At 41.9% G+C, this 10,259-nt stretch overlaps 1 long non-coding RNA gene across 2 annotated transcripts; it reads right to left on the bottom strand.

Annotated features, from left to right (window-relative positions):
* Window positions 1–488: 488 nt before the first annotated feature.
* Window positions 489–3,067, bottom strand: LOC145062911 (uncharacterized). Of its 2 annotated transcripts, none has more exons than XR_013687764.1 (3): window positions 2,448–3,067; window positions 1,290–1,347; window positions 489–1,059 (listed from the first exon to the last, which is right to left on the bottom strand). It is a non-coding gene; the product is annotated as an uncharacterized LOC145062911 (long non-coding RNA). The 2 variants fall into 2 exon arrangements; XR_013687763.1 differs by having other exon boundaries at window positions 489–791.
* Window positions 3,068–10,259: the final 7,192 nt, after the last annotated feature.

Genomic DNA, 10,259 nt, shown 5'->3' with positions numbered 1-10,259 from the left:
CCATCTAAATTAATGATCATTGGCTAATATAGTCAAGACTATTAGACAATCATGGAAAAGATTAGACATTCTATTGACACAAGTAATTAAATCTCGATAGATCTACAAGTTTCATAGAGATTGAAATTGTCAAAAAATTTGTATACCTAAATATCTACTTGATGTATTATGGCTAACCCTCTTCTCATTTTGGAGCGAAAAATGGACCCTAGCCGTATTTAAATAATTTTAATTGGGTAATTACTTTCTGAGGGTTTTATAAAGCACACCAGAATGGAACTCTATATTGAATGATATCTACAAACACAAAATTGTCCATTACAAATTTACACTACTATAAAAACCTTTGAAAGGATAAGATAATTAAGGCCGCTCGATCTTAACTTAATTCGTGGCTTGAGAATAGTTCTCATATATGAAAATATTGAATATCCCTAGATGAAGCTCAACCTAAGGTTCCTCCAGCTGCTGTATTTTAAGTTATCGGATGGAGGAAGTTCAAGTATACATCGTACATTGATTAATTAAAGTAGCACAAAATTTCCATGGATTAGGAGTTGACTATGATTATCCTGAATAAACCGGTGTTGTAAAAATCCCGACTAGGTGTAACACCCATAAAATTAAAGCCAATTTAAAACTTTTTAATACATTTAAGAACCGTTAAGTTATTATAGTTTGGTTTCAAAATAGTTTAAACATCAGAGTATCCCCAGAATCAAATCATAAAACCCATGAAAATGAGGAGCTGTATGATCATGACTTTTCGTTCCTGCAGTCATTTGTTGCACCTGAAACAATAATCAATAAATGTAAGCTCGAATGCTTAGTGAATTACCCCCAAAATACCGATACACATACAATCCAATAACACATGAACAAATAACATATCATAACAATTGAACAGAACAACACATAACGGGTCAACAGCCCTATAAACTGTAATACCCACGAGCCCACAGTACGAGTCTCCCTCAGCCCGTAACTGGAATGCTCCCGAGCCCACAGTACGAGTCTCCCTTAGCCCGTAACCGGAATGCTCCTAGGGTTTGTTGTCTACTGCACGAAGCAATACAACCTCAACTCATCCCATATAACAAACACATAACATAACCACTGAGCATGCAATAATCATATAACATCACAGGTAGTCTTATAGGTCTACCTAACTGGCATAACCACTAGCGTGCAACACTAACTCATACTCAACATCTAACACTGCTAGGATAACATATCTAATGGGTCGGCCTTGGCGCCTTAGACCCCTTAGTATAGTGAAGATAACTCACCTGGCACTGCTGAAGTCCCGCAGATACAACTCCAGCTGCTGGTTGACAGATTCTCGTACTGTCAACATCAAACAATACCCAATTAATAATTAGGTTACAAGCCCAAGGTCCAAGTCACACTATAAAAGCCCAAAAGTTAATAATGGGCCAAATCCTAACATATGGCCCAACTTTCCAAATTGGGCCCAGACCTCTACATGGTCTTTCGTTAAGGCTCAGCCAATTATTCCAATCCAATTTCCATGGCCAAATACAACATAATCATAAAGGCCCAATTATGGCCCATCTATGGCCTAATTTTCCAAATTGGGCCCAACCCCTTACATAGGACTTACCCTAGGCCCATTAAATTATTTTAGTCCATATAATTATTCTTGGAAGGCCCATTAATAATCCAATCATCAAGGTCCAATAGAAAGTCCCAACAATAAACCCATGTGAAGTTAGGGTTGCACATAAAATGCCGATTAGGGTTAAGTTTCATACTTAACCCATTAAGGACTTAATCCACTAAGGACTTAATCCATTAAGTCCAATATGCATAGATTAATTTCTTCCAATGATTATTATTTAATATCTCCAGTTATTAAATAATTCTCGTATGTCTCGATTAATTCCCCAAATTAGGCTTTTATTGGCGTAAGGGTTTTCCAATCCAAATACTAGCCCCTTTATCAATTTGTTGGGCTTGTAGGTCACTTAGGGCTTTATTGGGCCTATTAGGCCCACTAGAATATCATTAGTCCATTAGGGTTTGCATTTGGTCAATTTGAGTCCATTAGACCCATCAGGGTTTTCACTAAGCCCATTAAGCTCCATTGGGCCTATTAGGGTTTCTAGCACCCCAAACGAAACAATCACAACGAGGTAAAGCACACCGTCACCCGACACGGCGGCCGGTGGTGGCAGCCACCACCCTACGGCGGTGGTTTGGTTTTTCCTTTTCAGTATATACCGATTGGTTACAATTACAATTCCCATCCGATAATCACACTCACACCCTAATCTAATTACAAACACACATACTAACTACATCAACAGACACATGGTGGGTTATGGTCGCAGCCACCACCTCACGGTGGTGGTGATGCCTTGTACTTAGAATTCCGGCCAAACACACACTAATGAAATAAACACACATACAAAATTAATCCATACATCAGCATACACAACCGCTGTGGCGGTTCTTCAGGTGGCAGCCACCATGGCCGGCAGCCATGGTGGTTCTTCACAGCTCCCATTCGATAAAAATCACACACACACACAAAATCTCACTGCAAACCACGAACCGTAGTCACCAACACGAGATGAAATACCGAGAACAAACCCATCCTTGCAACAAACGGCTGAAACACATGAACAACAGCCACCCTTGGGGGTGGAGGATGTTGACCAAAGTTCGGAATAAGAGTCTTGTGAGCGGCAACGACAGAACGAAGAGTAGAGGGGGTGAGATCCTTCACCGAGTGCGATAACATCGACTGAAATCGGTGTGTTTCTTCCATACCGACAGCGGCCAACGATGGCGGAGCTTGATGGCAACGCAACCCGGCAGCGATAACGACAACATAGCAACCGGCGACTAGGAGGAACGAAGGCACGACGGTTGATAAAACCATAACAGCAACCACGACATCAAGGTTCAATCCCATCACCAAAGTTGTGTTGGCAGCCGTTGGGTGGTTCAAGGCAACGACGAAAGGGGTTAGCGGTGACTGGAAGATGGAGGGATAAGGTGGCGGCGGCTGAGAGATCACTAGGGTTAGGGTTTGGGAATGGTTGCGTTCAAAATGAAGGGGACGAGGGAAGTAGCGTCTTAAGTCCCGATCCATATGAAAGTTTGTCACATTTTTACAAGTTTGGCCCCTGACTTCACAATCTAATTCTGATAAAGTCCTGTATTTACCCTATAACCCTTGCTCTACAAAATTCCCTTCAATACAAGTCCGAAAATTAACAATCAGCCCCTAGCATCCAAGATTCATAACAACTTAAGTCCTAGAAGTTACCATTTAGTCCCTGCTTTCGTAAATACTCACAAAAACCAATTCTAAACTTCCACTTTTAACCCCCAGCTTCAAAATTATGCCATTTGGCTTCCTAATACCAACACCCCACTAACCATTTAATTACTCTATTTAAAACGGGGTGTTACAACTCTCCCTTACTTAAATTTGATTTCGTCCTCGAAATCGTTTCTTATCATTCCTTACACGCAAACAACTTGAACTACTCGGCTACAACCTCGAGCAAAACTCTAGCCTCTCCAAGGCAACCATATCCAACCCTCGCAGGGTTATAAAACCAGGAAAATAAACGAATCCCTTACCATATGATCACATTTACTCAATCCGAAATCTGGAGTCTCGAGATGGTCTGGCTCCCTAACAGACTGCCCACACTAGATCATTGTCGCATTCTTTACATTGAACTCCCGACTGGCTACTCAACTTCTGATAACCTGAGGTTCTCACCAGAAAGCATAACCACTAATCACACATTACTACCCGAAAGTCTTTTCTTGACACGAGATTAGGTAATCCTTCAAGAGAAACCCGTTTTGATAACCGATTCCTAGGGATCTAATGAACAACGGGATGTAAATTGGCAGATGAACCTTTTTAGGTCTGTCAAGACAATGTTTCCTTTGGTTCCTGAACCACATACATATAATAACCGGATCATAAGCCCAAACACCCATACCTGGCCCAATCAGCCTCGGGCTGGAATACCAGGCATGCTCACAATGGGTCCAGTCATCCTCAAGATGGAATACCCTCGTACTCTACACATGTTTGGCCCAATCAACCCTCGGGTTGGAATACCAAACTTGTTAAGTCCAATCAATCATAGGGTTCAGTCATCCTCGGGATGGAATACCCTAGATCATGATACCACTATATATGAAACTCAGGTCTAAACTCATAACTTGAAGTTCAAGGACCTACCCTTGTATTTCGCACAAATCTTGTGATTCCTCGCAGCCGATTACGGCTCGCCCGAACCTCAACAATGTTTCCATTCCGAAAGCGCTCCAACGGAAGAATGAACTACTAGGATCACTAGGCCCACAGCCTATGACTGGAATACCCCTACAAGGCCCTCAGCATAGGTCTGGATTGCCTCTGAGCCCACATCATGAGTCTGGTATGCCCTACCTAGCCCTCAGCTCATGACTGGAATGCTCCCGATAAACTATCAACTTGATCCAGAAGAGAAGGCCTACTCAACGTCCTTTACAACACCAACCTATGCTACCATGTTGAAATCTGACTATGCACGATCCACCTATAGAACAAGTTTCTTATCCAAACAAAATCTTGCAACCCTTGGTCGCACTCGACCCCATAATAGAATGATAAACAAACTTTAGATCCAACTTGCAAACTATAACCCAAACCTGATCACATGTACATCAAACCAAATCTAATGCCACCATAAATACCTTCCGTTACACATGAAGAACCACTACCATGAACATAATTGGGAATCCTTAACTTCACATTCACATGCCACAAAGCCCATACTTGATCGAGACTGATCCGATTCTACCAATACAGAACTAGCCCAAGAAGACTATCACAATTATCCCGAAGGTTACCGCAACACGAGTCCGATAAGAATCAAAATTCTATTCCATCATCGAGGGAAAACATACCCCAAAAAATCCTTAGGAAACATAAGCACACTGCATAAGGGAATTAGTGACATGCTCCTAGCTTCTCAACGGTCGCCTCTTGAATTCCTTCGGAGGATTTCCGCTCCCTGAGAGATTCACCTATTAACACCTGTCCAACCCTTCTGGAAACCATAATCTGAACAACAACAGACAAAACCTTCAATGACTGATGATCAACCTGCAAATTCCCAATTTTCCCCCACTTAGAACACTAATCACCACCCATCGGTGTGAAATAAAAACATAAATTAACCGACAATCCTTGATACTTGAATGATCCCACACTCAAATCTTAAGGACCAAAAGATAAATGCTCTACTAATACTTCAGCAATAAGCTATTTCCGTCGGCGCTCTCATACACCAATTAATAATGATTACTAAAACTACTGAATCCTGACAATGTTGAACAACTATCCCATGGGACTCTGTCCGCAACCTACCACATAATATCCTTCTTCCCAAGTGTTCCAAACAAATCTATCTCTCTTGAGCTCTTGAACTCATATCATTCAGGGTCACGCACCCTGACTCACTCACCAGCTCGATCATCCACAACTGAACTGCAATAGTTGAAACAACCTCTGCCCTAAACCGGGCTACAACTACTTTCAGGACATAGTCTACAATCCCAAAAGTGCAATAGATCGCATAATCAATCCTTACCACTTGATAGAAGAGTTCAAAGGCGAGACAAACCTCGCATAATACTTTTTCCATATCGACCCACTTGCTCTCACCAACGCTGAACTACTGTCGCCAATCCCGATGACTAACTGACCCCGAGCCGGAATACGACCTGATCCTGGGGTCATAGGCTTGCTCAATGCCTCGAGCTCGTAAACTGAAGGGGCATAATCTCTACCCTGGAAACAACATTCCAATCCTATCTATTAACCACTCTACTTTCAGCTGCATAAATCCAGCTGAACATAATCATTACTCCTTTCGGAGTCCCTGCGACTGGAATTCCGGCCCCGACAAGACCCCGAAACCTCAAATCTAGAAACTCATGTGCTAGACTCTCGTGCTCAACCCACGAAATGTAACAAGTACAAAACATCTCCCTAATCCAAAGTAACTGCAACCTCTGCTCATCGTAATACGTCCCAATAACAAGTTCTGGTACTGGAAAGCTCGACCGGCTCATCCCCTTGTCGTTGTTATAGCTACTATAGCTACCAAGGAAATCGTCTCGACGCTAGCTACATAACACTCATCAAAATGCTCAACTATATCGGTCTGGATAGAGCCAAACATCTCCGAAAATTGTCCTCGAACAATCTCGATCACCTCCTCCCGGATGGTCTCACTGACATGATCCTCTGACAACACTGGCCTATCGATCCTAACCCGGATCCGTCTCAAGATGTATCGTAACCACCATTCTGGTAAGACACCAGAAAGATCTCTAATAACTCATATAATGATAGGGAACCAACTCCCAACCCAACCCTAGGGGTTATGACTTCTTTGCTACGTGTATGGATCCTGTGCTTTCAGTAGTATGGGCCCCTACTACCTTCCACACCTACCCATATTCGTCTCAAGTATCACCACAACACCCTGACAATATACGTAAACATAGCGAGCACTCAATCCTCACTCCTAGAGAAATGTTGGATATCTCATAACTGGCCTCCCGGCCTCTCACAACCCACCCATCCATGAAACTTCTGTTGGTTTTTGAGCAATCTAACACTTCCTAAGTGTGCATGCAACCCTAATAAACCTTGGATCTATGTTTGTCTAATACATGCAAAATAATAATTTTTCCAAGGTTCATAACTTATCTAACATGGCATGGGGAACTTTTAAACATAAAAGAGTTAGATGAGATTACATACCTTTTGATGAGATTGATTCCTTGGAGTTTGAGAGCCAAGCACCAATAGTGTGAATGCCTCAAATGGAAATCACAAATCACCAAAAACACTTGGAAACCTTTAGAGAGTGTACACACACTTGTAATTTTCGGCTACACACAAGCACACACACTAGTGGCTATTTCATGCAACATAAGCATGCTTATATAGTGTACATGGTTAGGGTGAAACCCTAATAACCCATGACCTTTCCTTTTCCAAGGATCCATGGGTTAAAAGCTCCATGGATCATCCATGGACTTCCATATAAGCCTAGCCCATTAACAAATGAGTGTTAACCCACACCATATAAAACCAATAGCCCATAATCTAATTAGTCTTCCTTTTAATCTCTAAATTAATTCATAATTAATTTAAGACTAAGACTAATTAAATAACATGACTTCATATTAATATATTATAACTTATAATATATTAATAAACATATGTGTATAACTCTCATAAAATTATCCATAAATAGTTCGGGTGAAGTGCAACCCAAATGGACCATGCCGGGTCGGGTCAAGTATATACCAAATAAGTTATGGACTTAGACACCTTATCCAACAGACTCCCACTTGGATAAGTCTAATAATTGTATTTGCCTATATAACTTCAGGAACCAACCAGCAATCGTAGCTCTCGAAAACTCTGTTGAACTATGAAGCGCCATTTTAAGACAAGTGATCATATAATCCTCTGTTCTCATGATATCAGCCGGACAAACACATGGAACTATGTCTTGCTTATTGTCTGGCAGTTGTTTCTCGATCTCCGATTTGTTTGACAAAGAACTTTACTGAACACATCAGTTTAGTTCTGACCGGGCCCGGTGCATGGGTCAACACAAAATCATCGAGGGGCCCAGATATCGCTTCTATTTCTAGAAGGAACAGATAAACTTCGACTCATATGCTTGTTCTACTACTTGTTGAATTGTACACAAAGGCACGTTTTATAACATCAAGTTACTGGTGCGTTTACGTGCAATCAATGCACAACCAAATCATAGGTAACAACTCATATTTCTAGGTTTGAAGACTTATATGATATTATCGTCTCACGATCACTCGAGATAAATTCCATGAAGTGATACAAGTGAGCGTGGGTTTATACCAATACTCATAACTTATGAGTACTCATGAACGTTGCAGCAACCATTGCCATGTCTAAACACCTTTAGCCATCTACAATCCCAATTCATGACAATCTTGATTCATACCTACTTCCGACGTACGACCGATTGTGGAGGTTTGAATAAATTACTTATTCTGGAAGTCAAAACATGCAAAACTGAAACAATAGTAAATAATTGACAATGACAGTAACACCTTACTCATAAATAAATCACAAATTTTATTCATCATCAAATGTCGATTACATTTTACAAGTTTCAGGAAACCTATCTAATCTGTAAAACTAATATCGTCCCTCAGCCCGATGCGCCTCGCATGCTGAAAATGCTTAACCCTCGTCAGTCCCTTCGTAAGGGGATCTGCAGGATTCTCATCTGATGATACCCTCTTTGCCACGAGGAGTCCTTCTTCAATCTTGTGTCTTATGAAGTGATACTTTCTATCAATGTGTCAGGATCTGCCATGATCTCTTGGTTCCTTGGCTAAGGCAACCGCACTATTGCTGTCACAGAAAATCTCCATAGGTTCTTTAATAGTTGGTACAACTCCAAGGTCTCCGATGAAGTTCTTCAGCCATATCGCCTCCTTCGCTGCTTCACTCGCTGCTATATACTCTGATTCACAAGTCGAATCAGCCACCGTCTCCTGCTTGGAACTCTTCCAAGAAATTGCCCCTCCATTTAAGGTAAAGACCCAGCCCGACTGAGAGTGGAAGTTATCCCTATCAGCCTGAAAACTAGCATCAATATACCCTAATACTCTCAAGTCATCACTCCCACCAAGGGTAAGGATCCAATCCTTAGTCCTCTGCAGGGACTTGAGAATGTTCTTTACCGCCGTCCAATGAGCCTTGCCAAGGTTCCCTTGATACCTGCTGACCATGCTCAAAGCAAAGGCCACATCAGGGCGGGTACAAGTCATATCATACATGATCGAGCCAACAGCGGAAGCATACGGTAATTGGCTCATCTCAGCTATCTCTGCCTCTGTACTCAGACTCTGAGTCTTACTCAGTTTGGCATTGCTTTGGATCGTTAAATCTCCTTTCTTGGAATTCTGCATGTTGAACCTTTTCAACACCTTATCCAAGTAGGTACTCTGACTAAGTCTAATTAGTCTTTTACTCCTTTCTCTTAATATCCTTATCCCTAGGATATAGGCAGCCTCCCCTAGGTCCTTCATAGCAAAGCACTTCCCAAGCCAGGACTTAACCTCCTGCAAGGTTGGGATGTCATTTCCTATAAGTAGTATGTCATCCACATACAGTACCAAGAAGCTAACTATACTCCCACTAGCTCTGACATACACGCAAGACTCATCTTCACTCCTCGAGAAGCCAAACTCTTTGACCTTCTCATCAAAACAAAGATTCCAGCTACGAGATGCTTGTTTTAATCCATAAATGGATTTCTCAAGCTTGCATACTCTATTAGGGTACTCTGCACTGACAAAACCCTCTGGCTGATTCATGTACACATCCTCAGCCAACTTTCCATTAAGAAAAGCGGTTTTGACATCCATTTGCCATATTTCATAATCATGAAATGCAGCAATGGCTAGCATAACCCTAATAGACTTAATCTTTGCTATCGACGAGAAAGTTTCATCATAATCAATACCTTGAGTCTGAGTAAAACCCTTCGCAACCAGTCGAGCCTTATAAGTATGCACTTTTCCTTCCATGTCGATCTTCTTCTTGAAGATCCATTTGCACCCGACTGTTTTACGGCCCGGTACATTGTCAACCAAGTTCCAAACTTGATTGTCATACATGGACTGTATCTCGCTGTCCATAGCCTCCTTCCATTTAGCAGACTCCGGGCCTGCCATGGCTTCCTTAACACTGATAGGTTCATCCAAATTTACCAGTGTACTATCGCTGATAAACGTATCACCTTCCGTAGTAATATGAAAGCCATAATAAAACGAAGGTGTGTTCCTAACCCGTGTGGAACGCCTCGGAGGTACAGATTTGTCAGCTTGCTCAACAGGAGTTTCCTCCTCAGGTTGATTGCTAGTGTCTGAGGTTCCTTCACCAATTGCTTCTTGAATTTCTTCAAGATCAATTTGCCTCCCACTGTCTCCTTGGCTTATAAACTCCCTCTCACGAAAGACCCCTCTTCTTGCTACAAAGACCACATTCTCACTGGGTCTGTAGAAGAGGTAACCGAAAGATTTCTGTGGGTAGCCGATGAAAATACATCTTTCACTTCGGGGTTCGAGCTTATCATGAGTCTCACGCCTCACGAAAGCCTCGCAACCCCAAATCTTGATGTGGTCTAAATTGGGAA

This window comes from Lactuca serriola, chromosome 7 (genome assembly GCF_051521515.1).
Source record: "Lactuca serriola cultivar US96UC23 chromosome 7, Lser_US96UC23_V15, whole genome shotgun sequence".
NCBI lineage: Eukaryota > Viridiplantae > Streptophyta > Magnoliopsida > Asterales > Asteraceae > Lactuca > Lactuca serriola.
This window is presented reverse-complemented; position numbering and strand designations above follow the sequence as displayed.